Genomic DNA, 5,024 nt, shown 5'->3' with positions numbered 1-5,024 from the left:
GGCAGGCTTAATAGTCGTTCCCCAGGCAGTCTGGGAGAGGCTTAAGAGTCATCCCCCGACAGTGTGGGTGTGGGTGTGGGCGGGGGGGAGGCTTAGCAGTCGTCCCCAGGGCGGTCCGGGGGTGGGGGGAGGCCTCAGAGTCGTCCCTCCGAGAGCCGTGTCGGCGGCGGTGGCGGGTGTCAGGCTTTACGTCCAGCCTCCGGAGGGTGAGCGTCCTCGGACGCGATGCAGCCGCCGCAGAGAGGCAGCCTCCGAGGCAGGGAGCGGAGCACCGAGGCTGGGGAGTGGGGAGCAGGAGCCGGGGGGGAGGTGGGGGGCGTTCAGGACAACAGGTCAACCCCCTGGAAGCGGCTGTCAAATGTTCAACGTCCCCACTCGGCCACCAGGTCAAGCCCCGGGAAGCGGCTGTAAAATTCTCAAAGTCCCCACCGGGACAATAGGTCAAGCCCTGGGAGGCGGCTGTCAAATGTTCAAAGTCCCCACCGGGACAACAGGTCAACCCCCGGGAAGCGGCTGTCAAATTTTCAAAGTCCCCGTTCGGCCACCAGGTCAACCCGCTGAATCTACTGGGTTGACCTGGCGGCCGTTTTGCTTTCCGGCCACCAGGTCAACCCATTGGTTTCGACGGGTTGACCTGGCGGCTGGTTTGCTTTCCGGCCACCAGGTCAACCCATTGGATTCGACGGGTTGACCTGGTGGCCGGTTTGCTTTCCGGCCCGGGTGTCACCCCACTCCGAGGGCAGCACGGCAGTGGTCTTGAGGACCACAGAGGGGGGCTTAATAGTCGAGACGGAGCAGGTCCGGGGGAGGCTTAATAGTCGCCCCCCGGCCAGTCCGGGGGAGGCTTAATAGTCGTCCCCCGAGGACTCCGGGGGCCAGGCTTAATAGTCGTCCCCCCCCGGGCGCTCCAGGGGGGAAAGCTTAATAGTCCTCCCCCGAGGACTCCGGGGGCAGGCTTAACAGTCGTCCGCCCCGGGCGCTCCAGGGGGAAAGCTTAATAGTCCTCCCCCGACAGTGTGTGTGTGTGTGTGTGGGAGGGAGGCTTAGCAGTCTTGCCCCGGGCGGTCCGGTGGGGGAGGCTTAGCAGTCGTCCCCAGGGCGGTCCGGGGGTGGGGGGGGGGGGGAGGCCTCACAGTCGTCCCTCGGAGAGCCGGGTCAGCGGCAGTGGTGGGTTTACGTCCAGCCTCCGGAGGGTGCGCGTCCTCGGAGGCGATGCAGGCGCCGCAGAGAGGCAGCCTCCGAGGCAGGGAGCGGAGCACCGAGGCTGGGGAGAGGGGAGCAGGAGCCGGGGGCTGGGGCTGGGGGTGGGGGGCGTTCAGGACAACCGGTCAAGCCCCGGGAAGCAGCTGTCAAATGTTCCAAGTCCCCACTCGGCCACCAGGTCCACCCCAGTCTAGCAATGGGGTTGACCTGGCTGACGGCCGGTTAGTATCAAGGTAAACTCACCGTCGTCCACAGGAGGGCAGCTCTCAGGCCGGCCGGCTGCGGCTGACTCTGGGGCGGCGCCCGGTCCCGGCAGCGAGGGGCGGGGGGCGCGGAGCGAGACGGGGCTAACCGGGGGGGGGCGCCTCCTGCGACTTTGGGGGCCGCGGGTCGTCAGTGGCGTGCAGGCCGGGCCTCTCCCGGGGGATTCGGGGGGGCGGTCCTGCGGGCCGGGCGCAGGGGGCTCGAGCGAGCCCGGGCCGGTCCGCCCCGGGGCCGGGGTCTCCGCCTGCGGCTCAGGGGGGCGCGGGTCGTCGGGGGAGGAAGCCCGGGGGAGCCGCACACCGGCCCGCCAGGCCAGGCCTGGCCTGGATGGCCGCGGGGGGATTCGGGGCGGTCCCGCGGGCCGGGGGCCGGGCGCAGGGGAGGCGGGGGGGCCGAGCGAGTCCGTCCCGGGCCCGGGGCCTCCCCCTGCGGCTTTGGGGTCCGTGGGTCCCCGCTGGAGGAAGCCACTGGGAGCTGGACACCCGCCGTCCGTCCCGCCAGGCCAGGCCTGGCCTGGGTGGCCGCGGGGGGATTCGGGGCGGTCCCGCGGGCCGGGGGCCGGGCGCAGGGGAGGCGGGGGGGCCGAGCGAGTCGGGCCCGGGCCCGGGGCCTCCCCCTGCGGCTTTGGGGTCCGTGGGTCCCCGCTGGAGGAAGCCGCTGGGCGCTGGACACCCGCCGTCCGTCCCGCCTGGCCAGGCCTGGCCTGGGTGGCCGCGGGGGGATTCGGGGCGGTCCCGCGGGCCGGCGGCCGGGCGCAGGGGGTCCGAGCGAGTCCGTCCCGGGCCCGGGGCCTCCCCCTGCGGCTTTGGGGTCCGTGGGTCCCCGCTGGAGGAAGCCGCTGGGCGCTGGACACCCGCCGTCCGTCCCGCCTGGCCAGGCCTGGCCTGGGTGGCCGCGGGGGGGGATTCGGGGCGGACCTGCGGGCCGGCGGCCGGGAGGGTCCGGGCCAGTCCGCCCCATGCCCGGGGTCTCCCCCAGCGGCTTCGGTGGCCCCGGGGGGGGTCCTCCGCGGAGGAAGCCGGGTGGGTGGGGAGCCGGACCCCAGGCGCCCAGACCCGTGACCTGCGGCCGCGACCTCCGACTCGGCAGGAGCGACGAGGGGCTTTCCGGCCCGTCCCCCCCTCTCCTTCCCCCCCAGAAAAGGAGAGAGAGCTGACTCGGACCGGGAAAAGCTGCCTACGGCACCTGGGATTCCCAGGCGGTCACCCATCCAAGTACTAGCCAGGCCCGGGACGGTTTACCTTCCGAGATCGGACGGGATCGGGGGCGTTCGGTCCGGTATGGCCGTAGGCACCCGGCCCCGCGCCTCCTCGCCCGCTTTCCCCTGCCGACGCCCGGGCCTGCCGCACGGTGAGCCCCGGTCGGACTGCCCCCCCCCCCTGCGGCAGGGCCCCCGTCTCTCGCGGGCCCGGTCCTTTTTTCCTTTTCGAGCTCCGGGGCCCGGGCTGGCCGCCAGAGCCCCTCCGCCCGCCCTCCCCGGCGTCGGGGAAAATACTGTCCCGGACTTCCAGTGCGCCCGATCCTGTCAGCCGGGGGGTGGGGAGGGGCAGTCCCTCGCTGCGGCCGGGGAGGGTGAGCCCAGGGCGGCTTGCCTGCCGTGCGAGGCCCCTCTCGGCCACCAGGTCAACCCCGAGTCGAAAGGGCTGAAAAATTTTCAGAGTCCCCTCCCGGGCACCAGGTCAACCCGTGGAATCGGACGGGTTCACCTGCTGGCCGGTTCGCTTCCCGGGCACCAGGTCAACCCGTGGAATCGAAAGGGTTCACCTGCTGGCCGGTTTGCTTTCCGGCCACCAGGTCAACCCCTAGGGGTTTTAACGGGGGCACGCCCGGTGGCCTCTTTCCCGTCCGGTCACCAGGTCAACCCGGATCTCCCTCCTTCCCTGGGCGTCCCCTCCTCGGAGGCGTCAGGTTCCATTCCCCCCCCCCCCCCAGACTTCCAGGGGCCCGATCCAGTCGGCCGGGAGGCAGTCCCTCGCTGCGGCCGGGGAGGGTGAGCCCAGGGCGGCCTGGTCCATGTCTCTAGTGGGCCCGATCCTTTTTTTTTTTTTCGAGCTCCGGGGCCAGGCCCGCCCGGGCAGCCCTCCTCGGAGGCGTGGGGCGATTTCCCCCCGCCCCCAGACTTCCAGGGGCCCGATCCTGTCGGCCGGGAGGCAGTCCCTCGCTGCGGCCGGGGAGGGTCAGCCCAGGGCGGCTTGCCTGCCGTGCGAGTCCCCTCTCGGCCACCAGGTCAACCCCGAGTCGAAAGGGCTGAAAAATTTTCAGAGTCCCCTCCCGGGCACCAGGTCAACCCGTGGAATCGAACGGGTTCACCTGCTGGCCGGTTCGCTTTCCGGCCACCAGGTCAACCCGTGGAATCGAAAGGGTTCACCTGCTGGCCGGTTCGCTTTCCGGCCACCAGGTCAACCCCTAGGTTTTAAGGGGGGGGGACGCCAGGTGGCCTCTTTCCCGTCCGGTCACCAGGTCAACCCGGATCTCCCTCCTTCCCTGGGCGCCCCCTCCTCGGAGGCGTCAGGTTCCATTCTTTTTTCCAGACTTCCAGGGGCCCGATCCAGTCGGCCGGGTGGCAGTCCCTCGCTGCGGCCGGGGAGGGTGAGCCCAGGGCGGCTTGCCTGCCGTGCGAGTCCCCTCTCGGCCACCAGGTCAACCCCGAGTCGAAAGGGCTGAAAAATTTTCAGAGTCCCCTCCCGGGCACCAGGTCAACCCGTGGAATCGAACGGGTTCACCTGCTGGCCGGTTCGCTTCCCGGGCACCAGGTCAACCCGTGGAATCGAAAGGGTTCACCTGCTGGCCGGTTCGCTTTCCGGCCACCAGGTCAACCCCTAGGTTTTAAGGGGGGGGACGCCCGGTGGCCTCTTTCCCGTCCGGTCACCAGGTCAACCCGGATCTCCCTCCTTCCCTGGGCGCCCCCTCCTCGGAGGCGTCAGGTTCCAGTCTTTTTTCCAGACTTCCAGGGGCCCGATCCAGTCGGCCGGGAGGCAGTCCCTCGCTGCGGCCGGGGAGGGTGAGCCCAGGGCGGCCTGGTCCATGTCTCTAGTGGGCCCGATCCTTTTTTTTTTTTCGAGCTCCGGGGCCAGGCCCGCCCGGGCAGCCCTCCTCGGAGGCGTGGGGCGATTTCCCCCCCCCCCCCCAGACTTCCAGGGGCCCGATCCTGTCGGCCGGGAGGCAGTCCCTCGCTGCGGCCGGGGAGGGTCAGCCCAGGGCGGCCTGCTTGGCGGCCGGGTCCATGTCTCTAGTGGGCCCGATCCTTTTTTTCCCTTTTCCGGCTCCGGGGCCCGGGGTGCTCGGGTAGCCCTCCGCGGTGGCGTCGGCCAATTTTTTTTAAAATCAGACTTCCGTGGGCCCGATCCTGACGGCCGGGAGGCAGTCCCTCGCCGCGTCCGGGGACGGCGAGACGCTCGGCCACCGGGTCAACCCGGAGGAAGCGGGCTGGGGGGAAAAAAAAAAAAAAAAGTTTTCCAAGTCCGAAAAATTTTCAAAGTCCCCTCTCGGCCACCAGGTCAACCCCTTTGGAGCGAATGGGTTGACCTGACGGCCGGTCGTCTCGCGGATGTCCGGAA

At 70.3% G+C, this 5,024-nt stretch overlaps 1 non-coding gene across 1 annotated transcript; it reads right to left on the bottom strand.

The window, feature by feature from the left end:
* Positions 1-2,640: 2,640 nt before the first annotated feature.
* LOC135978283 (5S ribosomal RNA) lies at positions 2,641-2,759 on the bottom strand. The gene has a single exon (XR_010595709.1). It is a non-coding gene; the product is annotated as a 5S ribosomal RNA (ribosomal RNA).
* Positions 2,760-5,024: the final 2,265 nt, after the last annotated feature.

This window comes from Chrysemys picta, unplaced genomic scaffold, assembly GCF_011386835.1.
Source record: "Chrysemys picta bellii isolate R12L10 unplaced genomic scaffold, ASM1138683v2 scaf206, whole genome shotgun sequence".
Classification (NCBI taxonomy): domain Eukaryota; kingdom Metazoa; phylum Chordata; order Testudines; family Emydidae; genus Chrysemys; species Chrysemys picta.
Note: the sequence above shows the minus strand (reverse complement) of the source record. Positions and strands in the feature narration are given on the sequence as shown.